At 40.1% G+C, this 27,924-nt stretch overlaps 1 protein-coding gene across 2 annotated transcripts in view; it reads right to left on the bottom strand.

The window, feature by feature from the left end:
- Positions 1-27,924, bottom strand: part of LOC149185742 (uncharacterized) — a 552,948-nt gene that overhangs the window by 435,789 nt on the left and 89,235 nt on the right. The window lies entirely within an intron of this gene.

Genomic DNA, 27,924 nt, shown 5'->3' with positions numbered 1-27,924 from the left:
CGTTAAAAGAAAATCAGGTCACAAAAACTCCTTATCGACATCCCAATCACAAGAGAAGATACATTAATCATTTAGTGCATCCAATTCAATCAAAAGGAAAACAATCAAGATATCTTCCAAAGAAAACTGATATCAATACCATTAAGTCTCACGATAATATTTCATCTTGGAAGGCCTATATGTGCAACATTCCCCAGAAGATTGATTTGGGATGGTTAGATCATTTCACAGTATGACAATTTTGTACCACACTCAAAAGTTCATATCATCTTGTATTGTTATGAAACCAGCTCACAAAAAGATAGAAAAAATAGATCGACGACTTAAAAATCAGACTCTTCGAGGGGGCAACCTCCTTTACATTACACGAATGAACAATTCTTGGATGATACAAATGACAAGACCTCATTTCTATATATAGGAGTTTAAGGGGTCATAATATAATCAGAGCTTACATAACAATAATAATGTAACGGCACAACAATAACAATAGTGGGCTTCTATGGGACACAATAATAACAATATGGGGACTACATGGGCACAACAACATAATAAGAGGGTTGCACTAATAACAATAAGGGGTTACACTAGTAGTATAGGGACCTAACATGCCCCTCTCCTTCAAAAAATGTTGTCCTCAACGCTTGAGTAGTTTTGGATGCTTCTGTATAAAATTCTCGTCCTCCCATGTGGAATCTTCAGCAAGTAAGTTCTTCCACTTGATGAGATACTCTGAAATTGATCGATTTCATAGCTATCGGGTTCTTGTTTCCGTGACTGCTTCAGGTTCCAATATGATTTTTCCTTCCTCGTCAAGTTCCGACAATATTGTTTGAACTGGGAGCTTGTCACCTATAACCTTCTTTAAGCATGAAACATGGAAAACTGGGGGCACTCAGAAAGATGCAAGAAGCTCCAATTTGTATGCCATAGTACTAATCTTTTGTAGCACTTTATAAGGACCATAGTACTTTGGTGATAATTTATTATCCTTCTTAGCTTGCTTGAGGGACATTTGTTTGTATGGTTGTAGTCGTAAAAATACCCAGTCGCCTATGTCAAAACTTCTTTCGCTGCAATGTTGATTTGCTTGTTGTTTCATTCAATTCTGCGTGAAAGTAAGGTTATCATTTTTCTTATTGATATGTCATTCTATCTTGAGAGTTTGAGGAGTGATAATTCCTGCCAATGCATTACAAGATATGGTCGGATTCATTTCTTCTTTCTCTGGGGTTGGTTCCTGGTGTATATCCTCTTCTTTTGACGTTTCTTGATCCTTTTCTTCCTCCTCTTCACAATCAATGTAAAATAATTTCTTTTGAGCACACTTATGACCTTTAGTGTATTTGCTATCACAATTGTAACAAAGGTCATTTTCTCCTTTTTCTTCCAATTGTTGTGGTCAACCTTGTAGGTTGTGGAAGGCTAGGAGTAACAACACTTCCATCTTTATAATTATGAGTGGTAGGATTTCTTGTTGCCATAATTTTGCTTTCAATTTTTCTTGCCAACCTGAATGCCTTCTCCAATGAATTAGGTTCCCAAAAACGAAACTCATGTTGAATGTTATCCTTTAAAGTCCCTATGAAGACATCAATCCTCTACTTCTCTGGAATATCATTTACCCTTATATCCAATTTTTGAAAGTCCTCAATGTGCTCTGCCATTGAACCCTTTTGTTTGAGATTTATCAATTGGCTAAAGAAAATGTTGCTCTTTGTATCCTCAAAATGTGCTATCATTTCCTCCGTGAAAATTGACCAGATGATAAGTGGTTTACGAGAACAAAACCCTTTATACCATAAAAATTGATTCGGTTCTAAATATAAAGATGCAATACGTACCTTTTGTAACAGTTGCACATCATGTAGATCAAAATATTTCTCCATCTGTAGTATCCATGTTATGGGATCCTTGCCATCAAACTTCCTCATATCGATCTTTGGAATATGGTGGGTCTTCAATCCAATGATGGATTTTATGAAATCATGATTAACATCTATTTTTTTCTCATCATGAGTTTCTTCTGCTACCTTTCCATCATTAGGAGGCCTTTCTTGTAGCAGCTTTGTCCCACCTTCCTTCAAACCTTCCATGTCTTTCTTCAAATCTTCCATGCCTTTCTTCAAATCTGCTTCCCTACCATCGATATTAGCTTCCATGGCACATATAAAACTATTTATCTTAGCTTCGATCGCATTCTTCAAATCATCCATCCAATTTTGCTTACTAGGTGTTTCTATTTTCTTGATTCGAGTCATTCTTTTTCTTGCTTTTAGCAGCTCGATCTTGAATCTGTTGTATCTCTGAAATTTTGGATCTCCAAGGTCTGAACTTGTGACCTGCAGTAGCCCTCTGTGTCCTCTTTCCAATGCCACCAGTCTGATCGAAATTGGATTCTCCAAGAAAGAGTTATGCCCAATCTCCCAAGATGACCTGATTATATACTTTTTCAGTAGAGCGAACTTGTACGAAGTGCCACGTGTCATTTTTTCGACCTTCAGACCTGAAAACAATACAAAGAAAAGTACAGTCCGTCCTCTTTCTGTAACTTCTTACGAAATTTCAATCTAATGCTTAGAGAGAAAGTTATGACGATTTTCCCAAGGTCACCTGTTTGGGATGTAATTTGGGAACCTGCAGAAACCCTAAATGTCTTGGACCGTATCTCCAAAAATATAGTGAAACAAGATCTGAAATTTGGGCCCAAGCTTCACCAAGATTTCGGCTCAAATAGGTTTTAATTTCAGAGTCTGAACCTTCGTAGAAAAAAATTATAGTGAAAATTCCACAATGAACTATTTGAGATGGAATTTTGGAGCTTGCAAAAGCCCTAACTTCCTCATATCATATCTCCGAAAATATAGCAAGACAAGATTTGAAATTCGGACCCGAGGTTCAGAAAGATTTCGGCTCAAATGGGATTTTTTTTTAGCTTCTGAAACTTTGTAGAGAAAAATTTATAACGAAAATGCCACGATGACCTGTTTGGAGCAGCAAAACCCTAGAATCCAAACCTCTAATACCAAATGTTACGAAACCAGCTCTCAAAAAGATAGAAAAGATAGATCAACGACTTAAAAATCAGCCTCTTCGAGGGAGAAACCTCTTTTACATTACACAAATGAACAATTCTTGGATGATAGAAATGACAAGACCTCCTTTCTATATATAGGAGTCTAAGGGGTCATAATATAATCAAAGTTTACATAACAATAATAATGTAAGGGCACAACAATAACAATAGTGGGCTTCTATGGGGCACAATAATAACAATATGGGGACTACATGGGCACAACAATATAATAAGGGGGTTGCACTAATAACAATTAGGGGTTACACTAGTAGTATAGGGACCTAACATGTATCATCGAAGATGACAGTTCTGAGAATTGAGAAGAAGAGAAGACATCATGAAACAGAAAAGATATCAAACATTTTCATCAATAAGCTTTGAGGACAAAGCTTTTCTAAAGGAGAAGGCAATGTTATGAACATAAATAAGTATAAATAATAGTGAATAATAGTTAACAATAACAATTAATAATTCTGAAAAGGCATGCCTCAAAGGACATGATTGTTTGTGGAAGGGCACCTTCCTAAGTATATAAACAAGCGCCCTCATTTCTAACCAACCATATCAATTGTACATTCAAATATTTATATAAAAATATTATTTATTTGTCCCGTTACAAATTTTCTCCCATTCTTCACATCCAACTGGCCAACCATGCAGCCCTTGATAACCACCACTAGCTAAAAACGTGTCATTTTATCTCCGCCACCTGCATCAGTCATATACTTTCTCACCCATTTGGTGAGCTTCCGATCAAAATGTACTTTATTCATTTTGCAATCAGGTGAGTATGGGGTGACCTAGAAGAAGGAAGGGTTTTGACCGTGATCTTTTTCCCCCGCCTCAAAAGTGGGGTTAATAATCCATCTTAGTCTAGCGGGACCTCCCATAATGGCCCAATGGGTATAGGAGAGGCACTACTTGGGAAGCCCACGAGAATTATATTAACACCCACAAGTGAGCATTGAGAGCCTTGGATCTCTAAGCAGCAGCAGTACATCACACCTACCCACGAGCATCTCCTACATCTAGGACATTCTGCAACATTGCATTATCTTTGACAATTCTTCAGTATGATACACCTAAACTAGCATGCCCCCAGGTTCGCCTTAGCACCTTCTAAGGGGTGGCAGTTGATTCAAGGCCCATAAGAGGATGGTCTCGCCTTCAAAGACATGGAAGGGCTACTAGCTCCTGGAAAGCCCTCAACATTGGAGCAGAGATGGGAATTTTGAGTAGTTGGAGACCAAAGAGACCACCTTCTACCACCCTAACTAGATTTTGGGGACCACAAAGGCATATAGATGGAGATTTGATGGCCAACCCTCAAAAGATAATTTTTAGAGGCTTATGCACCACACTTAGCACTCAAAAGCCTCAACATTGGCATTTGGAGCTCCTTTCTTGCATGACGCCAGCCCTAGTATGCTCACATGTGTGGGTTGTTGAATGTTGTTGCCATTGATGTTAATATCACTCTGTGAACGCTTTTAATATACGTCATTAGATTTCGATAATTGGAAGTACCAATGGACAAGAAGCCCAGAAAAAGAAGGAAAGGAAGCCCAAGTCTAGATGCCCTGTATGTTGAGGTAAATGAATGGGAAGAACAGTGAATTTGCAAACAAGACCATGATAGGTTGATAGTACTCGTCGTTTTGTTTCGATCGTAATGTTGATTTGGGGTAGCATCGAATGTGCTCTAGCCATGAAAATTGGTGGAGAGGCTCAAGCAGATGATATCTCCAAGACCCAGAAATGGTTTGCATAGATTCTAACCAGTTTGGGAGATATTAAGATAATTAATATTTTTAATGGAGTTCCCAAGTCTAAGCTTAGGAAAAATAAAATATTAATGGGTATTAATATAAAACTAGGTTAAAGGTTCCAAAAGTCATTGATCAAGCCAAATCTAATCTCAGTCGTTGATGAGAGATTTAATCTCAACCGTTGAAGAACCGACAGGAAAAGTATAAGAACAAGCTTGAGGGTCAGTTGGAGAACACACTAAGGGAGACCAGTCAGTTCGATTTCTGGAGCGAGGTTAGCTGAGAAATTTGAACTAGTGGTCTGGAGAGCAGCAGGAGGCAGCAAGTATGGAACAGAGAGTGTGAATCAGCACCAGAAGACCAGCACAGAGGCAGACGCGAGGCAACAGCAAACTGCACAGTCACTAGAGGGCCTGCATGGGTGATGCAGAGAAGCCCAGGGCTGACGCAGACAAGCAGGCCGTTGATGAGAGATTTAATCTCGGCCGTTGAAGAACCAACAGGAAAGCTATAAGAAGAGGCTTGAGGGTCAGTTGGAGAACACACTGAGGGAGACCAGTCAGTTCAATTTCTAGAGCGGGGTTAGTTGAGAAATTTGAACTAGTGGTCTGGAAAGCAGCAAGAGGTAGCAAGTATGGAATAGAGAGTTTGAATCAGCACCAGAAGACCAGCGCAGAGGCAGAAGAGGCAGATGCAAGGCCTCTCAGGCAGACGCAGAGGTAGCAGCAAACTGCGTAGTCACTAGAGGGCCTGGGAGAGTGACACAGAGAAGCCCAGGGCTGACGCAGACAAGCAGGGGCTGACGCATACAAGCAGGGAGCTATGCAGAGGTCAGCCAGGCTAACGCTGGGATTGGGAGAAGTGTTGGAGAATTTTTCTCTCTGTTGGGTAAGCCAATTTGGCACCCTGTTGTACGAAAGAATTGTTGAATAATAAAATCCTCCCTTACTGCACCGTTTTCCCACATTGGGTTTTTTCGGGGACTGTTGTCCAAAATAACTATGTCGATGTGTTGATTCTTGGGCATGTGTTCGTTTCTGAATTATGATCTGATATCTGCAGCAAAATTTATTTTAATGTTTATTGAAGGAATTTCATAAATAACTTATTGGAAATAAGTAGGCAAAGTAAATCAGATGTTGCAGTGATAGAATTTTCACAAGGTATCAAAGATAGGAAGGGAAAATCAGTTATGGGTTGAGACCATGATGCGGAGGCATCCACGTCAGGAGACTCAGATTTTCAGAAATCTACACAAGAGAAAGTGATTTCGATTTCTCTATGTTGGCTTCCAGGTTGGAAGAAGAAGTGGCTTGTATGACTAGTTCTGCATCATTAGAAGTATGGTATATAGACAGTGGAGCCTCTTGGCATATGACGGGAATCAGGGAATGTTACTCAGATTATCGAGAAGAGAAGATGAACTTTTAGATCACCATGGGGAACAAGGCAAAATGTACTCCAGTAGGGAGGGGTACCATAGTTTTTCAAACAGAATCGGGAGAACGATTCCGTGCTACCAATGTGCTGCATGTACCAGGATTGGGGATGAACTTACTTTCTATGTCGCAACTTCAAGGCAAGGGCTATGACGTCTTCTTCATCAAGGAGAAAGTATACGTCAAACACCCGAGCTGGAAAAAGAAAGTGCAGATCGGGATCAAAAGTAAAAAGTTGTACACATTATAACTAGAATCACCAATGGCACTAATAGGCAACCATGGAGACAAGGACTTGAACAAACTATGGCACAGAAGAATGGGACATTTGCACCATGGGGCTCTGAGAATTCTCAAGAGCACTGTAACAGGAGTTCCGGATCTCAGTACGGAACGAAATGATGTATGCAGAGGATGTGCTCTGGGAAAGTATGCCAAGGCAGCATTTCCTACAAGTAAACACAAGGCCAAGAGTGTACTAGGATTGATACACTCAGAGATCTGTGGACCTATGTCCACTAAAGCTTTGAGTGGTGCCGAGTACTTCCTTACCTTCATTGATGATCACTCAAGGAAAACTTGGATTTATTTTCTAAAAACCAAGGACGAGGTTTTCGGTTGATTCAAAGAGTTCAAGGCTCTGGTGGAGAATCTGACTGGGAAGAAAAGAAAAGTTTTGCGCTCAGATAATGGTGGATAGCATGTCGATAAGGACTTCACTGATTTTTGTGCTATGGAGGGCATCAGAAGAGAGTGGACAGCTCCTTACAATCCAGAGCAGAATGGAGTAGAAAAAATGAAGAACAGGACTATTGTAGAAGGCTGAAGCAGCTAGGGTCATGATGTATGATCAGGATATGCCAAAATTCCTGTGGGCAGAAGCATGCAACACAGCAGTCTATGTTCAACACAGGACTCCTTATCGGGCGTTGGGCAAGATTACTCCAGAGAAAGTTTTCACAGGGAAGAAACCTGAAGTCAATCATTTCAAGATATTTGGGATCTTATCATATTGTCACATACCCGAGGAAAAGAGGAAAAAGCTGGATCAAACTGCGGAAAAAGGATATCTAGTGGGATATAGCGAGAACGCTAAGGCATACAGAATCTATCTTCCAGGGAGCAGGAAGGTAGTGGTTCGACGAGATGTGAAGTTCATGGAGGACAGGGCTTTCAGAAAATCTCGTGAGATGCCTTCCGAGGAGCAGTCAAAAGAGGAGTCATTGGTTAAACCTCTTCAACCAACAAAAGTAAAGAATTCTTCCTCGAATCAAGAAGATTCACAGGATGAGGAGGAGCTAACAGAAGCACCTGGTGGGAGAGGAAGAACTAGCAGGGAATTTCATCAGATTCTGCGAGATGCAGAGGACTTCATTGATGCGCCAAGAAACAATAAGAGGGAGCGAAAACAACCAGATAGATATCAGGCATTAGTAGCTCAGGATGGGGAGCCTGCCAGTTTCCAGGAGGCAGCTCAACATCAGGTTTGGCTAGATGTGATGGTAGAGGAGTACAACTCCATAATGGTGAACGATGTCTGGGAGGTAGTGCCAAGGCTTCAAAACAGATCAGTGGTAGGTTCGATATGGATCTACAAGATCAAATACGCTATAGACGACAGTGTTGAGAAATATAAGGCCAGGTTTGTGGCTAAGGGGTATGCTCAAAAGGAAGGAATTGACTACGAGGAAACCTTTGCCCCGGTAGCCAGGTATACATCTATTAGGACCGTGATATCTCTTGCAGCACAGATGGGGTGGGAGATTCATCAGATGGATGTCAAAACGGCTTTTCTGAACGGGGTAATAGAAGAAGAGGTATACATTGAACAACCAGAGGGCTTTGAGACACATGAGAAGAAGTCTCATGTATGCAGGTTGAAGAAAGCCCTATATGGGATGAAACAGTCACCTAGAGCATGGTATGGTCGAATCAATGGCTACTTGCAGAAGATGGGATTTGTCAAGAGTGACGCAGATCCAAATCTCTACTATCTGGTTGTAGAGAATGAGCCGCTAATCTTGGTATTGTATGTGGGTGATCTCTTTCTAACAGGATCATCCAAGCTCATTGGGGACTGCAAGAATAATCTAGCCACAGAATTCAATATGAAGGATTGGGACGAATGCATTATTTCCTAGGGTTGGAAGTTTGGCAGCAGAAGGGAGAGATCTTCCTTGCGCAAGGGAGGTATGCTACAGGCATCCTGAAAAGATTCATGATGGAGGACTGTAGACCCATGGCTACTCCAATGATCACCAACTGGAAGAAGATTGAAGCATTAGAAGACAAGGTCGTTGATCCCACCTTATACAGGGAGCTCATAGGGTCCCTGATGTATCTGGTCAATACCAAGCCAAACATTTGCTACGCTGTCAACACCCTCAGTCAATTCATGGTGGAACCAAAGAGGGTGCACTGGGCAGCAGCCAAACATGTTCTCAAGTATCTACAGGGAACAGTCGATTATGGACTCTTGTACACCTGGGGTAAGGATATCAGATTGAGTGGATTTACTGATGCAGATTGGGCAGGAAGTTCAGTGGATTGGAAAAGTACCTCTGGGAACTGTTTCAACATTCGATCAAGAATGACTTCCTGGTGCAGTAGGAAACAGAAGTTTGTGGCTCTGAGCTCATTTGAGGCAGAATATATGGCGGCGAGCACAGCTTCGTGTGAGGTCATATGGCTTAGAAAACTGCTTGTGAACCTATTCAAAAGAAAAATGGAGGCAACCAGGATCATGTGTGATAATCAGAGTTGCATCAAGCTCTCTAAGAATTCAGTGTTTCACAATCGGTCAAAGCATATTGATATCCGGTGTCACTTTGTCAAAGACTATGTCCAACGAGGAGTTGTACAGTTGAGCTACACTTGTACAGGAGAGCAGTGGCAGACATCCTTACCATGGCCCTTGGAAGAACCGAGTTTGATTATTTCAGGAAGAAGATGGGGATGATAAAGAATCCATTTCAATAGCAGAAATGGGTATGATGTTGCAGTGCAGTAGCAATTAGCAGTAGCACGATGCAACATGATCAGTAGGAGTTTGCAGTGCAGATGCGGTGTTGGGAAAAAGGACCAGTAGCAACACGGATGCAGAGGCAGTTGCAGTGCAGATGCAGTGTTGGGAAGATGGACCAGCAACTGCACGGATGCAAAGGGAGTTGCAGTACAGATGTAGTAGTGGTACTGATAGAGCCATGGGCAGCGGTACAATATGCAGCAGTGCCAAGGATGTTGGGCAGGGAGGCTTAGCATCAGCACAGGTACCGATGCCGTATGATCAGAGTAATGCTCAATGTGGAGTATTACTAGAGCACAGTCCTCGCTAAGAGGGAGTGTTGATTTGGGGTAGCATCGGATGTGCTCTAGCCATGAAAATTGATGGAGAGGCCAAAAAACATGAGATCTCCAAGACCCAGAAATGGTTTGGGTAGATTCTAACCAGTTTGAGAGATATTAAAATAATTAATATTTTTCATGGAGTTCCTAAGTCTAAACTTAGAAAAAATAAAATATTAATGGGTATTAATATAAAACTGGGTTAGAAGGTTCCAAAAGTCATGGATCAAGCCAAATCTAATCTTAGCCGTTGATTAGAGATTTAATCTCGGTCATTGAAGGACCAACAGGAAAAGTATAAGAAGAGGCTTGAGGGTCAGTTGGAGAACACACTAAGGGAGACCAGTCAGTATGATTTCTAGAGCGGGGTTAGCTGATAAATTCGAACTAGTGATCTGGAGAGCAGCAAGAGGCAGCAAGTACGGAAGAGAGAGTCTAGATCGGCACCAGAAGACCAACGCAGAGGCAGAAGAGGTAGACGCAGAGCCTCTCAGGGAGACGCAGAGGCAGCAGCAAACTGCGCAGTCACTAGAGGGCCTGTGTGGGTGACGCAGAGAGGCCCAGGGCCAACGCAGAGTGTCGGGGAGCTACGTAGAGGTCGGCAAGGTTGACATTGGGACTGGGAGAAGTGCTAGAGAATTTTTCTCTCTGTTGGGTAAGACAGTTTGGCACCTTGTTGTACGAAAGAATTGTTGAATAATAAAATCCTCCCTTGCTGCACCAGTTTTCCCACATTGGGTTTTTCCGTGGACTGTTGTCCAAAATAACTATGTCGATGTGTTGATTCTTGTGCATGAGTTTGATTCTGAATTATGATGTGATATCTGCAATAGAATTTATTTTAATGTTTATTGAAGGAATTTCATAAATAACTTATTGGAAATAAGTAGGCAAAGTAAATCAGATGTTGTAGTGATAGAAATTTCTCAGACAGGTGGCACATCACGCGGTTCCTCTCGATTGAAGAGATATGCTCACTTGAAGATGGTGTGCCCCAATGCATGGGCTATTCCACCCAATGCTAGTAAAATTATTAAATATATGGGTCAAAGAATGATCCTCACCCATGCATTGACTAAAAGATATTGGCGTGACTCCCCAACAAAAAATTATAATGCAAAGGAGGTCCAAGTCAGCCCTCTACGTAGCTTCTGCTACTCGGTGTCTGCCTCTCTACCTCTGCGCTGGTCTTCCGGCACTCTCTCTGCCTCTCTGCTATGCACTCACTGCCCCTCGCTGCAACTCTAATCACTTGTTCGATTTCTCTCAACAAACCCCGCTCCAAAAAATCGAACTAACTAATCAACTTGGTGCATCTCCAACTGACCCTCAAGCCTCCTCTTATACTCTGTCTGTTGAGTCTTCAACGGTCAAGATTAAATCTTTAATCAACAGCGAAGATTAGATTTGGCTTTATGCATGTCATTTAGAACCTTCTCACCCAATTTTATATTAATACCCATTAATATTTTTATTTTCCTAAGTTTAGACTTAGGAACTCATTAAAAATATTAATTATTTTAATATCTCTCTAACCGGGCGGAATTTCACCAAACCATTTCTGGGGCTTGGAGATCTCATGTGCTTTAGCCTCTCCACTAATTTTCATGGCTAGAGCAAATCTGATGCTACCCCAAATCAACACTTCATACTTGGCCACGTTGTTGGTTGCCTCAAATTCCACCTTGAATGAGAGCGGTATCAAGCTACCCTCAGGGGATACCAGCAATACCCCTGCTCCATTTCCCTCTTTGGAATTCTCCCCATCAAAGTATAATTTCCATACTTTGCCTTTATCTTTGTGTTGGTCACCTAACTGCATCGTTAGATGTACTTGTGTTTCTTCTGGAATGATCTCAACCTGTTTTCGCAGCGGGCAAGAGAGGTCACTTTCTTTCCCATACACGAGGGAATTCTTGGAACCTTCCGCTTGGGTCATTGTTTTTATGAATCTTGACTCTCTATACAACCTCCTTTCTTCACCTCCAAAAGTGGGAATAGTGGCATAAGTCAGATCTAACTTGATAGAACCCCCCACTTTGGAACCCCAAGACCTGGATAGGAGCATGCCAAATCAAATAGTGATATCTTCTACCACTATATCCATTACTATGCTCTTCACAGGGATCTGAGCCAAATTCACCACCAAGTCTTTTATCATTCCCAAGCATTTTACCCTCTTAGAGTCGAAGGAGTAGAGGTCCTTGTAAGGTCTGGTGATTTGTAAACCAAGTTGTTCCATCACAACTAAGGGCATGAGGTTATGCGAGGCTCCAGAGTCCAGCATACAGTTATGCAATAAGAGGTCATGAATTACCAGGGTCACATAGAAGGGTGCAATGGAAGGATCTAGTTCTTCAACATGAGGCCCAAAAACAACCATTGGTCTTTCTTCTTGAAGGTTTAAACAATCATGAGAAGGTACTGAGGTGGATGGAAGCATGAACTAGGAGACTTGGGCTTTATAAGTGGGTTGTTTTAGAAGTTCAATTAGAGGAACAGGGATCTTTACCTTTTCGAGTTCCCTCTGAAGATTAAATGCAGATTGGCCTTTCTCTATGCCTCCTGATTCTACTTCTCTTTCCTTTTCACAGGTAGTTTTTATCAGAACAGGTGCCTTCTCCTCTGTGTGTTCCTCAGAGCTATTGCATTCCTTATTTAAGGGGGCTTTTACCTTGGATGAGCCAAGATTCAGCTTCCCTTTCCCTTTATCTAGTGCTGGGGGAGTATCTTGGGGAGAGGCTCCCTCTTGTTGTTCAGGTTCCCTCGACCTCTTCCTTGAAGATCTGAGATCATACCTTCAGTGTAGTTGTGCTTGCATGAAATCAGCGAATTGTTTACAATAGTCGCCTATGTCCTCCTCGTTTACTGTTGCTTCCCTGTCATGACCCATCTCATGATGAGTTATGTTTTCCTGTTCTCCTTCAGAGAAGGAGGAGTACAAGTTACCCTGCATCTCATGGGTATCTTGTGGTTGTTCATCTGGGTCATCTTCTATGTATAGAGGAGGGGGAATCTAATCAAGTTGATCTTTTCTTTCCCTTTGAAGTATCTGCAAAGGTGGCCTTCTGTACTGTGGATTATAGCCTTGGTTGTTACCTTGAGCATTTTGTTTTGGGAGACTTTTGTTCTCGAGCTCAAGCTTCACCAACTTATGTGATAAACTCTTAATCAGTTTATCCATTTCTTCCCACTTCAGATCTGGTGATTCTTTAGCTTGGCCAGAGGAGGATGTTTCCTCTTTCCCCTTTTTCTTCTCAGTAGAATCATTCTTTCCTCTTGACTTCCCTACCGAGGTGAAATTTGCTTCTACCTCAAGAGCATCAACCTAGAGTTGATCCAAAGTGCGAGACTTCCTCTCTCTTAGGGTAAAACCAAAAAATATCCTTATGGCTTCCTCCTTGTAGCATTGAATTCTGTGAGGAAATATTCATGATCTCTCTTTTCACCCCACTTTCGTGTGAAAGAATTTTCAAGTTCTTCCCAAGAGGTGATGGAAGCATCAAGCAAGGCTTTAAACCATTTTCTAGCTTCATCGTCAAGGGATTGAACAAAGAGCCTTAGGGCAACATCTAATTGTTCTACATTTAGATTCTTGGCAAAAGTACAAAATGTTTCAATATGTCTCTGTGCACTGTTCTTGTCCTCCCCATTGAACCTAGGCAAAAGCCTTAGATAGTCTTGAGGCATGGCACTCAAGGGTTGGGGAAAATCAAGAGGGGCATACTTATTCAGTAAGAAACCCGAAACAGCCATCTGAATTAATGGGGGAGGAGTGAGATTTGCTAGAGGAACACGGGTCAGAATAACAGTGGTTGGAGTAGCTAGACTGGGAGCAGTGTGATTGAATGCACACTGAATATCGTTATTAGTGAGAATAGCTTTACCTTTTCCAATCTCAGGAGGAGGAGGAAATGAAACAAAAGGAGTTGTAACTGAGATTTCTTCTTCCTTAACTTCTGATTGGAGGATATGATGTCCTAGGTCGTCTTCTGCAGGGTATGTTAGGACCTTAGGACTAAAATTTGAACAGTGAATGATAGCATGTTGGGAGATGGATGAGGAGGCTTCGAAGAATGATGAGACAGTAGCGTTTGTAGAAGGGGTTTTCTCCTTCCAGACTCTTTTGAAAATCAATTTCCTTGGGTCAGATAGAAATAGGGTTCTCTATTTAGAGGTATCTAAACGAGTGTGGGGCTTTCTAAAAACCAGGATGATAAATGAGGGTGAGATTTGTGGAGTCGCCAAGGTGATGAAGGTGCAATCGGGACGTCTTTGTTCACCTACACAAAGAGTGCCTGAATGTCGTATCCCAAGGGAAAAGTCCTCTATTATGTTCCCCGATGACGGCACCAAAAGGTGTTGTCGATTCTAGAGACAACCTCGAATTGCTACAAGACCAGTGCCTAGAACATCTAGATCTTAGGTGTCTCAGATAGTTCTTCGAAGACTGGAGACATCACATATATTTTCCTTATACACATATATACATATATCATAAACAACATTTGATTGGTTCATTCATCAAAAAGACATAGTCCATGTATTCCTTGGTACATTCTCATACATATGTAACACACATAAATATATATGATAAATCGTGAAGGCCGAGCAGCTCAAGGATTTACAGTTCAATTGCTTTAGCAGAGAGATGAAGGCAGATAAAGAGAAAGGATAACTCATCACATAGAGCTTGAAACATCAATAATTCTATACTTTTCTGAGTTAAGAAAGACATAATGGATTAGTAAGGAATGGGTGCGATGATTCATGGAGCGCAATTAAAGATTTAGTTTCGAAGATTCATACAGACATAGGCATTAATACTTTAATACAAATGAACCTGTAAGAACACATGAAACACTTCTGGCAGCTACAATAACGTGAAATCAGAGAAGAAAATGAACATAATGGAATTTCAACAGAGAGATAACATATTGTAGTACTAGAACGAGGAATCACCATGATTTCATTAACATTCTGAGAGATACATCTTCCAAAGTAATACATTCTCAAAAATAACATAGAGTTTCTTCTTTCGGATTCTGAACCTGTTTTCCTTTTTCAGGAATGTATATATACCAAAAAGCCTTTGAAGCATAGGCCGTTAAGAAGATATTCCTTCTTGATCTTTATCATCATTACAAAAATCACAAATCAAAATTTGAGCATGTGCAAAGGCACAACTCTCTTAACCATAATAGAATGTCTTGTTAAAAGCATAACAAACATAAGGTAAAAATAACTGAAAATTAAAATCAAAGGCCATCACTGGTGAAATAAACATGATATTCATGGTCGACGAGACGATGTGGATGCTTGGTGCGAAGCTGTAGAACCCCATGGGCGAACCATTTGAAGCATGGGAGGATTGGAAAACTACTCGCATCGTTGCCACATGGCTAGAGGAGGAGGTGGAATAGAATTGAATTCTGATAGTGGAGTCGAAGATTGATCACCCCAGCATAATCCAGTTTGCGCTGAGAGATACTTTTAACCATCTTGAGAAGGTGAAATTCCTTCTCTAAGAAGTTTGTAATGGTTATTCCTTTAAGGATTGTTGTTCTTTCGGGAGCTGCACCTGTCCTGCTCTTAACCTCAGTCAACTTCTGGTTATACACCTCCTATGTGAGAAATTCTCCATTTTCTCCCCACCAGTTAGGTAACCCGACCTCTAGAAGTTGATTGAACGTGACCTCAAATCTTGACAGCTCTTTTTGTAGCTTTTCCAGACTTTGTTTTGCCTTAGCCCTGGCTTCCTCTTTCGAGATAACTTTAGAAATCTCAACTATTGTTTCCATTCTATCCGATATATCAAGTGGCCTTAGCTCCCTAATCGTTCTCTCTGTCAAAAACTGAATGTACTTCTTAGCATATTGGGAGTTGGTAATATTGGCTTGCTTGTCATTTTGGAGAGAAGGGGAATATTCATTGCAAAGCTTCTTTTGATCATGTATCAGAGCTACTTGCTCCCAGCATTGATCAACTTCCTGGATGATCTTGTCCCACACCCCTTGCCTGGCTTCTATGAGGGCCAAATTTCCTTTTAGTTTGGTCTTCAACTCCTTGATCTCTTGAGTTGCACTATGTAAATCTTTTGTGAGCTTGTCGATGTTCGAATTTGCCGCTTGGAGTTGTCTCTCTTTCTGGGTCACCTGGATTTTGGCTACATCCAACTCCCTTTGAACTCTCCCCAACTCGTTCTCAGAAAGTTTCAATTCTGTTAATGCCTTAGTAAGGCGATCAGTGGGGTTTTGAGAATCATCTAGGACGATTACAGTGTAGACATGAGCATCGATCTGGTTCTATAAATCGTCCACTGTCCGTTCCAGTACTACAACTCTTTCGTTGCTTGCGTTCAATTCCTGTATTACTACCTCCTTTTCCTTTTCACTTTGGATTAGCTCAGGGGTTTGAATATGCTCACCTCCAGGCATCTTTAGCTGCCGTCTCAACACTACGTTCTCCATCTTGGTTTCCTTTAGTACTACTGCCACTGCTGCGTCGTCTGCAAGATCCAGTCCCATTTTCATGATCAGTTCTTTATAATATTCCTTTTGTTTAAAGAGAGCATGAGACTTGACCTTCTCAACCTTTACATTCTCAACGATCTTGTCTATGTAGACTTGGGCCCGATCAATAGTCATCTGATTCTTATTGATGTCATTGTATAGCATTTCTCCCACCTGCTTGTGTAGGTTGACCTTGTCTTCCAGAGGGACACTGGTCAAATCCAGAGACACATCCAGGTCCTGAAACTGGGAACCCGAAGGCAGGGTTTGGACAGATGGGTGCTTCAACCTGATTTTCATCTCTTCTCTCTCTAGATCCATTGCAGCTAATAATCGAGTGTGTCAAGGAGTGATCTGTGAAGTCATGTCTTGATGTAACTTCTCCTTTGCTCTCCTGTTTCTCACTTGGATGTTCTTGCCCTATGCCCAACCTGTTCCTGTTGCATAAAGACTTTCCTTAGACTCTGGGATGGCTACCTCAGTCGAGGATGTTGAAACTTCTGGAGGTATTTCCAAATTAACCTAAAAGCATGGGTTCTCGGACACTTTCTTTTGGAGTTAGATGCTTGGTTCTTCCTCTTCTTGTTCTTGTTCATATTCTTGCCCCTGTTCCTGTTCCTGCCCTTGACTTTTGGGATGTTTAACTGGCATACGAGCTGTTTCATCTTATGTAAACAGTCGAGAGCCACCCTGCTTAATTGCAGAGTGGTGTGTCCACCCAAACGACCAATGATAGCGGCTGTTGACCACTACATGTCAACTACCCATAGCAGTACACCCCCTTTTTCGCAAAAGGGATAGCGCTTGATCGACGTGTCTGTGCCATTCCACTGTCATCATCAGCCCGATCATGTTATGTTGTAAACCCAGTTTGCATGTGTAAATTGTAAATAATCTTAGCAGATCTGAGTCATGTATGTAAATTGCCTAGGCAAACCTAATTTTCTAGTGATAATCTACGTTCCGGAAGGTTTTTTGTCTCACCGATCCATGATCGGCAGAGTTTTCCTTCAGCCTAACCCCAAAGCCGGAATGGATTTTGTCATTAGAATCTTAGGGGAATCCTAGTGTGCTTAGAGTCTATGTAAAAGTAATTTGGAAATAACTCTAACTATTTGGTTAGGTTATTACAAATTGTTTGATCTGCTAGATTATAGTTGTGTCGCAGAACTGGGTGGTCTATGAGGGTCTATGTCAAATGGGTTTTCCCCCCTTGTGATGTAAAATTGTAAAAGTCATGATGTAAAGTGTCTTGAGGGTTAGATAATGTTTTAATCCCCTCATAAGTCCTAAGTCCTAGGTCCTAGGTGATTTTTCCAAAGGCTAAGTTCGCGGATCCAAAAATAAAAAATGAAAATAATAAAAAATTAAAAAATAAAAAAGGCATAAAGAATTTTTTTAGAATTAAATTTTAGATTTAGATTAGTTTGATATTTGATTTTTTTAAGTTAGGTTTTAGTTTTAGTTTATTTTCTTTTCATTTAGTTTAGTTTAGTGTTAATAATTTTAAGTTTCATTTACTTCAGTTTTTAGTCTAGTTTTGTTTTATTTTAAAAAATTAAAATATATAAAAATTAAAAAATTTTGAAAAGCTTAACTGAAAATTGGAATTTCATTTTTGGTGTCTTTTGTGGTATCTATGTTCCACTTCTCTATAGTTAAATGCGCTTAAACGTTTATTTAAAGATTAGCTGTTGAAAAGTGGTGAATTTTTTCGTGAGCTGGTTAGCATTTAAATTTCGTGGTTTAATGCATTCAATCTTTAGAAATTTAATTGCTAGATCATTATTAAAGCGTTGAGTTTATTGAATAGCCTATATCGCTTGGATTTTCGATGATAAATGATTGTTTTACAAGGTTCATATTTCTGCAACATCTAATAAATAATCATTAACTCCATAAGGCACTAGTACATTAATTTCTAAATCAATCAAGTGCTAAATTGCCTCGCTGTGTCTCCCAACCCAACTGGTCCACAGTTGGTCTTCATTCATCCCATAGGGTCTACCCCCCTTAGCCTCGGGAGACGGCTTAAACGGAGAGATCGGGGATCAAGGTGACAGCCCCCGGTCTGAGCGTTGTTGTGACAATCTATGCGACAACATTTTTTGGCGCCGCTGCCGGGGATAGAGTTTTTCTATCCCTGGCGTTTCAACGACAATCATTCTTCTCATTTCTCATCTGTTCATTTTAGCCGGCAACGACAACATTTTTTGGCGCCGTTGCCGGGGATAGAGTTTTTCTATCCCTGGCGTTTCAACGACATTTCATCTTCATTCTTCTCTCTCATCTGGAATCTGAAATATTTTCATTTGAGCCGGCAAGGTCAACATTTTTTTGGCATCATTTGGATCTTTTCATCGCCTTATCTTTCGTCATATCAGCAACTATTCTTCAGTTCGTTTCTTGTTTGGGTGTCGACTCCATTTCTTTTATTTTTTCCCAGACAAGAAGCCTCCCTCATATCTGCTTGTTGGTTTCTTTTTGGATCCTAGTATTAGATTCATTGTTCAAGTGGCGACTCCACTTCTTTCATCTTTTTCTTTAGCAGAGATCTCTTTCTATCATCCATTTGGTCCCTCGTTATTCATCATGGATTATTCGTTTAAACCATGTCATTTTACTGATGATCTCCATGATGTTCCAGAAGTGGCCATTTCTAAATTACCTTTGTTCTCAGGTGGTGATTCAGTCGTTGTTAAAAAGCATCTAGGCAGGTTTACTCGTATAATGATCATGTATTGTAGATCTCAATATAATCATGAAGATGTCAAAATGTGTCTATTTGTCTTTTCTTTAGAGGATGATGCTTTGAATTGGTTTAATAATTGTCCTGAAGATTCTTTCACTTCTTTACAAGACATTGTCAATGCTTTTAAAGATACATATGGTGATCCAGATAGCTCGCCTTATGCCCCTAAATTTGTGCAACAGAATGAAAGTAATCTTGTAAAAGGTCCAGCTGTCGATGAAAGATTTCAAGACAATTCTTTATATCAGAATGTGCCATCCACCTATACCATTGCAGATCAAATCCATGATAGTGGAAAAGCAAGGACAAATTGTAAAAACAGTGTTGACAATGAAAAGGAAGATCATAAGCAAATCATACAAGAACTAATGCGGCTGGTAAAAAATATGGAGATCAATCAAACTAATTACGCCAATGATGTGAGAACTTTATGCACCCACCTGGAAAAACGTAATAAGGAGATGGAGATCATGCAAAATCAGCATGCTAAGGAAATTGAGGCCATGAAGACTAATCATGACACAGAAATTAGTTTTATGCAAAGCAAATTATCAGGGTTCGATGAAAATATGACGACCATGAAAGCTAATCATGATAGGGAAATTAATTCTATGCAAAATAAGTTATTGACCATGGAAGAAGACCATGCCAGGGAAATCAATGCTATGAAGGTTGAACACTCTAGTCAGATGGATGCCATTACAATACAAGTTCAGAAATTTCAACAGTTGTTAGAGGATGAAGGAAACCATGGAACGTCAATAGATCAGGATCCTCCTTATCTGTTACAGCAAGCTCCATCTTATTATGAGGTCCTTTGTTCCATTGAAAAGTGGATAATTGAAGGTGACCTGGATAAAAGGGAAATTAATAATCAGGTTGATGCTCACACTGTTAATCCACCAGTCATTGAAGATCAAGTTATAACTCATGGCACCTGTGAGATTGATCCATCATTCTTGACAGGGCAAATGCAGAATGAAGAAAAACATGTCACACATATCTTACATACTTCATCTGAGAGCTTTGAAGCAGAAAGTTCCATGTCATCAGTGATACAGCCTGCCACGAAGAAAAAGTGCAAGAAAAAGAAAATGAGAAGAAAAATTGATGCATCAGACGGCCGCGAGTAGCTTGATTTTTGGATAGGGAAAAGTCCTACCGTATGCAGAATTGGACATGGCACATCCGATAAGCAACCGACAGATTTGCCTAAAAGCAGGCAAATGCTCAGTATACACTATATTGAACACATCTGATGCCATGGGGCATCCTCTGTATTTCTAACCCTACTCCTTGTTTTTTCAGCATTTTCATTTCTGTTTTAGGAATAGATTTACTTTTCATACTACTAGATAGTTAATAAATGAAGAGCTTATATCTTTCATGTGCTTGATGTTATATGATGATTTTTGGATAGACGCTACTTATGTTTTGTTGTGTGTTGTGTGGATGTAGATTCTGGATTCTCACATTCCTATAGTGCAACAACATGTCCCCAAGTAGAGCCAAATGTTGACCACTAGGTGTCAACTACCCATAGCAGTACACCCCGTTTTTCGCAAAAGGGATAGCGCTTCATCGACATGCCCGTGCCATTCGACTGTCATCATCAGCCCGATCATGTTATGTTGTAAACCCAGCCTGCATGTGTAAATTGTAAATAATCTTAGCAGATCTTAGTCATGTATGTAAATTGCCTAGGCAAACCTAATTTTCTAGTGATAATCTACATTCCGGAAGGTTTTTTGTCTCACTGATCCATGATCGGCAGAGTTTTCCTTCAACCTAACCCCAAAGCCGCAATGGATTTTGTCATTAGAATCTTAGGGGAATCCTAGTGTGCTTAGAGTCTATGTAAAAGTAATTTGGAAATAACAAATTGCTTGATCTGCTAGATTATAGTTGTGTCGCAAAACTGGGTGGTCTATGAGGGTCTATGTCAAATGGGCTTTCCCCCCTTGAGATGTAAAATTGTAAAGTCATGATGTAAAGTGTCTTGAGGGTTAGAAAATGTTTTAATCCCCTCATAAGTCCTAAGTCCTAGGTCCTAAGTGATCTTTCCAAAGGCTAAGTTTGAGGATCCAAAAATAAAAAAATAAAAAATAAAACAAGCATAAAGAATTTTTTTAGAATTAAATTTTAGATTTAGATTAGTTTAATATTTGATTTTTTTAAGTTAGGTTTTAGTTTTAGTTTATTTTCTTTTCATTTAGTTTAGTTTAGTGTTAATAATTTTAAGTTTCATTTACTTTACTTTTTCGTCTAGTTTTGTTTTATTTTAAAAAATTAAAATATATAAAAATTAAAAAAATTTGAAAAGCTTAACTAAAAATTGGAATTTCATTTTTGGTGTCTTTTGTGGTATCTACGTTCCACTTCTCTATAGTTAAATGCGCTTAAACGTTTATTTAAAGATTAGCTATTGAAAAGTGGTGAATTTTTTCGTGAGCTGGTTAGCATTTAAATTTCGTGGTTTAATGCATTCAATCTTTAGAAATTTAATTGCTAGATCATTATTAAAGCGTTGAGTTTATTGAATAGCTTATATCGCTTGGATTTTCGATGATAAATGATTGTTTTACAAGGTTCATATTTCTGCAACATCTAATAAATAATCATTAACTCCATAAGGCACTAGTACATTAATTTCTAAATCAATCAAGTGCTAAATTGCCTCGTTGTGTCTCCCAACCCATCTGGTCCACAATTGGTCTTCATTCATCCAATAGGGTCTACCCCCCTTAGCGTCGAGAGACGGCTTAAACGAAGAGATCGGGGATCAGGGTGACAGCCCCCAGTCTGAGCGTTGTTGTGACAATCTATGCGACAACAGCAGCCAAGATTGGTTGAACAACGGGTTTAAAAAGAGCTAATGGGAGCTGAATATCTGAAGGCAAGGTTTTAGCTTCGAGAGCGAGAATTTTCTCTAAGAAGGCCTACAGTTCTTTCGCAGGGAGTGCTGTAAAATGCCCATCTAGGGTTGAATCAGTGAAGGTGCACATAAAGGGAGATGTGAGGAAATTGAGAGCTCTCTGAATTAAAAGAGGGGTTATTTCAAGGATTACCCTTCTTGAAGGAGAAACAAAACGGTTCTTCTCACTTTGGTAAGAATCCATTAACCAGGTTACGAATTCAGGGAGGTGATGAATTGGGGAAGCAATTTGGTAGTATAACCCAGAAGCCACAACTCTAAACGGATCCTCGTTCTTCACGTGGTTTGAGAATATCTCGTAACGGAGGTCAGCAAGAGAAAAGGGACAGACAGGGTCAGTAATATGGGCCTCAGTGTTGGTTAAAAGACTAGCACTAGGGTTCTTTACCTCATGAGTGTTGGGGGTTACAAGGGTCACATGCTTCATCCCTTTGAATAAAACAAAACAAGCAAACAAGGAGGCTGGGGGGTGTCGGGTTACCTGGAGCCCACAGGGGAATGAAAGCGACTTGGGAGGGCGCCTGTGACCTTTGGGAGAGTGTACAGAAGGCTCCTGTGCAATTGTCCAGGCGAGAGGTTCTTTGACCAGGACGAATAATCATTGTCCGGCAATAACCTTAGGGCTTTAGGTATTTTATGTAGAGACAAGGACGTGTGCCCAGGTGGCGAGAGACGAAGGTGTGAGGGAACGACACGTGACAATAGCTGGTACGTTCGGGAGGACAAGGGACGAACTCATACAATCAGCGAGTAGTTTTACCTTTCATTGTTTACTCGTACTTTACCATCATACCTGATACCTGAATCTTTGAGCAGCGAATGAGAGGAGACCACTTGTCGGGTGGTCCCCACCTGTTACGGTAGAGTGTACTGTGGAGTGGAGGAAGCCTTTGCCGTGAGCCAAAATTGATCTGGGTCGTTCATCAAGCACTAGCTATTCAATGCTTGGGGCATGTGGCAGTGTTAACCCGCTTGTACCTTTGTTGCCGAACATCTACTTGGATGCCATTGTGTTTAGATTACGGGGAGGGGGACCAAGCCCTAAGTGTATAGTCTTTAAACCACGGCTCATTCTGAATCACAACTTTAAACCTTCACTCATCACCCGAGTTTGGATCTTTGTATTCTCCGCCTACGGACACGTGATTCTTAACCTTTATAGGTTAAGGTGCTCACTTCAAAACCTTGCTTGCCACCTTTGGGCATTCAGCGTCTCCTCTCGTTTCTATGAAGGGGCCTTAGAGCGAGATGGTGATAACACACCAAACCCTAAAGATCTAGGGTTTCAATATTTAACTTAGACATTAACAGCGAAACCCTAAAGAACTAGGGTTTTTATCATAACAATTACAGAACCCTAAACATGAAAAAGAATAGGATTTCTAGACCACATCAACAACCCTAAGAAGACTAGGGTTTCATACTCAACATTGTTATACCCTTAGCAACAAGAGGCTAGGGTTTTATAGCGAAGCCTTAGTGGTTTGGGTTTCACAAGAATGATCAAAATGATAGTATAACGAGGGTAGATTCAATCTAATGATTAATCACCCTAATAGTAATCTTTAAGATTCAAGACCCTAGACATAACGATGTCAATAATGCAAAGCAAATTTCAAAAGAGAATGAACATACATTTTCTATAAAGAGAACCTTGTACCAAAACTTGTAATCTAAGGCATACCTTGAGTTGTTCTTTAACAAACCTTATAGGACTTCAGTTCTTGAAGGGCTTCCTTTGGAACAGAACTTCTTCCATGCTTCAAGTTTGTCCTTTGAAGTCTCTTCCATAACCTTTGTGCATTCTGCAAGCTTTCCTACCCAAGGAAATATATATAAAGAAAAGGTTATTAGCATACAAGACAAACAAATCTTAACATGAGGAGGAAACCAAAAATGAAAAGATGAAACAACAAACAAAATACTTATCTTTGGTAAAATGGTGAGAGCTCCCTTTTAATCGAATCTCGAGGGATACCTATAACTTATCAAAATAATTCAAAAATGTTCTAATAAGACATGTTAGATCTGCAAACTTCAGAAATCAAAACATCAAGGAAAACAATTCAAAACTTAAAATAGAAGACTAAGAGGGATATGTGAGAGAGAGGACTTAGTAGTATAAGTCCTTGACTTCCGATTCTTCAATTTTGTTCTTCTTAGGTGGAGCTTCATCGGTAACATTTGCTTGATCCCTATCTCTCTTCTTATTCGTGGATTCTCTGGACATTGATTTTTGTAATGACCCATCTTATGAAAATTGTAGCATTCAATCTTGGACACGTCTACTTTCTTCTTTGGTCCTTTGAATTTCTTTAAAGTTCCTTTCTTATTGTGATGAGCAAAATAAGCATTGTAAGTGTTTTATTCTTCATCCTCCTTGTTGATTACTAATGATATTGAGCTTCTTCTTGACACCATGCATTCCACATTTGTTCAAATGTTGGAGTATCCTTCCAACTGTTAAGTCCTGATGCAAAAGCACTCCAGAATTTTAGTAGTCCTATAAGAGCAGTACTTACTAGTACTTACTAATAGAGTCCCCTAAGATCCCAGTGACAAAATCCACTCCGGCTTTGGGGTAAGGCTGAAGGAAAACTCTGCCGACCATCCGAGAATGGATCGGTGAGACAAAAAGCCTCCCACAATGTAGATCGTCACCAAAAAATTAGGTTTACCTAAGCAATTACATACACGACACGAATCTGCTGAGATTATTTACAATTTACACATGCAGAAAGGGTTTACAATATAACATGATGATCAGGCTGATGATGATAGTTGAACGGCACGAACACGTCGATCAAGAACTATCCCTTTTGTAAAAAAGGGGTGTACTACTATGGGTCGTTGACACGTAGTGGTCAACGGGCCTGGCAAGATCAAGTTGGGCCAAATGAACAAGGCTTCGAGACAAGGTGACAATGGGACTTTACCCTATGTGAGCCCATCCTAGCAGGTTGCATAGATCTTTGCAACCCTACTAATTGGATCAGTAACAAGAAACTTCTTTTCCTTAGCCATAAAGTGAAAGGCAACGCTACCAAGGTGAGATTATTTACAATTTACACATGCAAAAAGGGTTTACAATATAACATGATGATCAGGCTGATGATGATAGTTGAACGGCACGAACACATCGATCAGGAACTATCCCTTTTGTAAAAAAAGGGGTGTACTACTATGGGTCTGTTATGAAACCAGCTCAAGAAAAGATAGAAAAGATAGATCAACGCCTTAGAATTCAGCGTCTTCGAGAGGGCAACCTCCTTTACATTACATAAATGAACAATTCTTCGATGATACAAATGACAAAACCTCCTTTCTATATATAGGAGTCTAAGGACTCACAATATAATCCAGCCGACCTAACAATAATAATATAAAGCCACAAAAATAACAATAGAGGGATTCTATGGGGCACAGAAATAACAACATGGGGGTAATAGGGGCACAACAATATAAATAAGGGGTATAACTACAATAGTAATGGGGTAATCACTAGTATTATAGAGACCCAACATGCCCCTCTCCTTCAAAAAAGTGTTGTCCTCAACACTTGAGTAGTTCTGGATACTTCTGCATAAAATTCTCATCCTCCCATGTGGAATCTTCAGCGGATAAGTTCTTCCACTTGATAAGATACTCTGAAATTGATCGATTTCGTAGTTGTCGAGTTCTTGTTTCTGTGACTGCTTCCGGTTCCAATATAATTTTTCCTTCCTCATCAAGTTCTCGCAATATTGTTTGCACTAGGAGCTTGTCGCCTATAACCTTCTTTAAACATGAAACATGGAAAACTGGGTGCAATCGAGAAGCTGCAGGAAGCTCCAATTTGTATGCCATAGTACCAATCTTTTGCAACACCTTGTACGGACCATAATACTTTGGTGATAATTTATTATCCTTCTTAGCTTGCTTTAGGGACATTTGCTTATATGGTTGTAGCCGTAGGAATACCCAATCACCTACATCAAAACTTCTTTCACTGCGATGTTGATCTGCCTGTTGTTTCATTCTATTTTGTGCCAACACGAGGTTATCCTTTAAGAGTTGGAGGACTTGTTGTTGATGTTCGATGTGATGTTCCACTGCCTGAACCTTAGAATTTTCTCTTAAATATGATGTGATGGATGGTGGTTGATACCCATAAAGTGCCATAAATGGGGTCATTTTTGTTGTTGTATGGAAGGAAGTGTTATACCACCATTCAGCCAGAGGCAACCATTTGACCCATTGTGTCTGTTTATCAGATACAAAGCAACGAAGATATCCTTCCAAACATTTGTTTACTATCTCAGTTTGCCCATCAGATTGAGGATGATAAGATGAGCTATGAGCTAACTGAGTACCAAGACAAGAAAATAATTTTGTCCAAAAATTTCCAGTGAAAATGGGATCTCTGTCACTTACAATAATCTTTGGGTTTCCATGTAGCTTTTGAATTGTTTCCATAAATGCAGTAGAAACTGTACTGGCTTTAAATGGATGTGATAATGCACAAAAGTGTGCATACTTGGTAAGTCTGTCAACTACCACCATGATGACACTCTTTCCCTCAGACTTGGGTAAACCTGTGATAAAATCCATTGAAACCTCCTCCCAACGTTGGCTTGGAATGGATAAAGGTTGTAATAGACCTGGTGTCTTAATTGTTTCAACTTTATTTTGTTGGCAAACCAAACATTCCGCCACAAACTTTTGAATATCTGATTTAAGGCCATCCCAAAAAAATTCCTTCTTAACCCTGTGGTAAGTTTTTAAAAATCCGAGTGCCCTCCTAAGGGAGAAGTGTGCAATTCCATAAGAATCTTTTGTTTTAGCTGGGAATTCTTACAGAGGTATAAGCGATCTTTGTACCATAATGAATCATTTTGCCAGCTAAATGTATCAGACGTACTGGAATCTTGTTGTAGCTTTCGAATAAGTGCCCACACTTCTTCATCATTCTTCCATTCCTCCCTTACTTGTTTATCCAATCTGGTTGGATAATAGAAATGGCGCACAACAATGCTTCCACATCCTCATCCTTTCTTGAGAGTGCATCTGCCACCACATTTTGCTTCCCTTTTTTGTAGATGATTTCAAAGTCATAACCCAACATCTTTGTGACCCACTTTTGTTGCTCTTCAGAGGATAATCTTTGTTCTAAAAAGTATTTAAGGCTATCATGATCCGTTTTTACCTTGAAGTGTCTTCCCATTAGGTAGGGTCGCCATTTCTTAAGTGCATGGAGTATTGCCAACATTTCCTTCTCATAAATAGCTTTGCTTAAAAACTTTCCCTTGATTGGACGACTTTCAAAAGCAATGGATCTTTCATCTTGCATTAGAACAGCACCAATTCCATTTCCTGAAGCATCACATTCCTTGGCACATTGGCACATTGCCTCTTTAAGATGTTCAAAGGCCTTTGTTGCTTCCGGAGTCCATGAAAATGCATCTTTCTTCAATAATGTTGTTAGAGGTGCTGCTATTCTCCCATAATTCTTAACAAACTTGCGATAATACCCTGTCAACCCAAGAAATCCTTGCAGATGCTTTATGGATGTGGGGATTTGCCATTCCTTAATGGCTTTAATTTTGCTAGGGTCTACCTTAACTCCTTCATGAGATACAATATGACCCAAATATTCCACCTCCTGGACTCCAAAGAAACATTTGGATCTTTTTGCATATAATTGTTTCTCCTCCAATAGTTGTAGCACCCTGTCAACATGTTCAACATGATCCTTCCAAGACTTGCTGTAGATTAGTATATCATCAAAAAATACTAACACAAATTTTCTAAGGAATGGTTTGAAAATTGAATTCATCAAACCTTGAAATGTTGAAGGTGCATTGGTAAGGCCAAAAGGCATGACCAAAAATTCATAATGACCCTCATGAGTTCTAAATGTCGTTTTCGGAATGTCTTCAATCTTCATTCTGATTTGATGATATCCCGAACGAAGATCCAACTTGGTGAAGTAAATTGATCCATGCAATTCATCCAGTAATTCATCAATGACAGGAATGGGGAACTTATCTTTAATAGTGAGCTTGTTGAGCTCCCTATAATCCGGACACATGCGCCATGATCCATCCTTCTTGTGCA

This window comes from Pinus tabuliformis, chromosome 3_1 (genome assembly GCF_031772625.1).
Source record: "Pinus tabuliformis cultivar Carrire ecotype Pingquan chromosome 3_1, CPIR1, whole genome shotgun sequence".
Classification (NCBI taxonomy): Eukaryota; Viridiplantae; Streptophyta; class Pinopsida; order Pinales; family Pinaceae; genus Pinus; species Pinus tabuliformis.
This window is presented reverse-complemented; position numbering and strand designations above follow the sequence as displayed.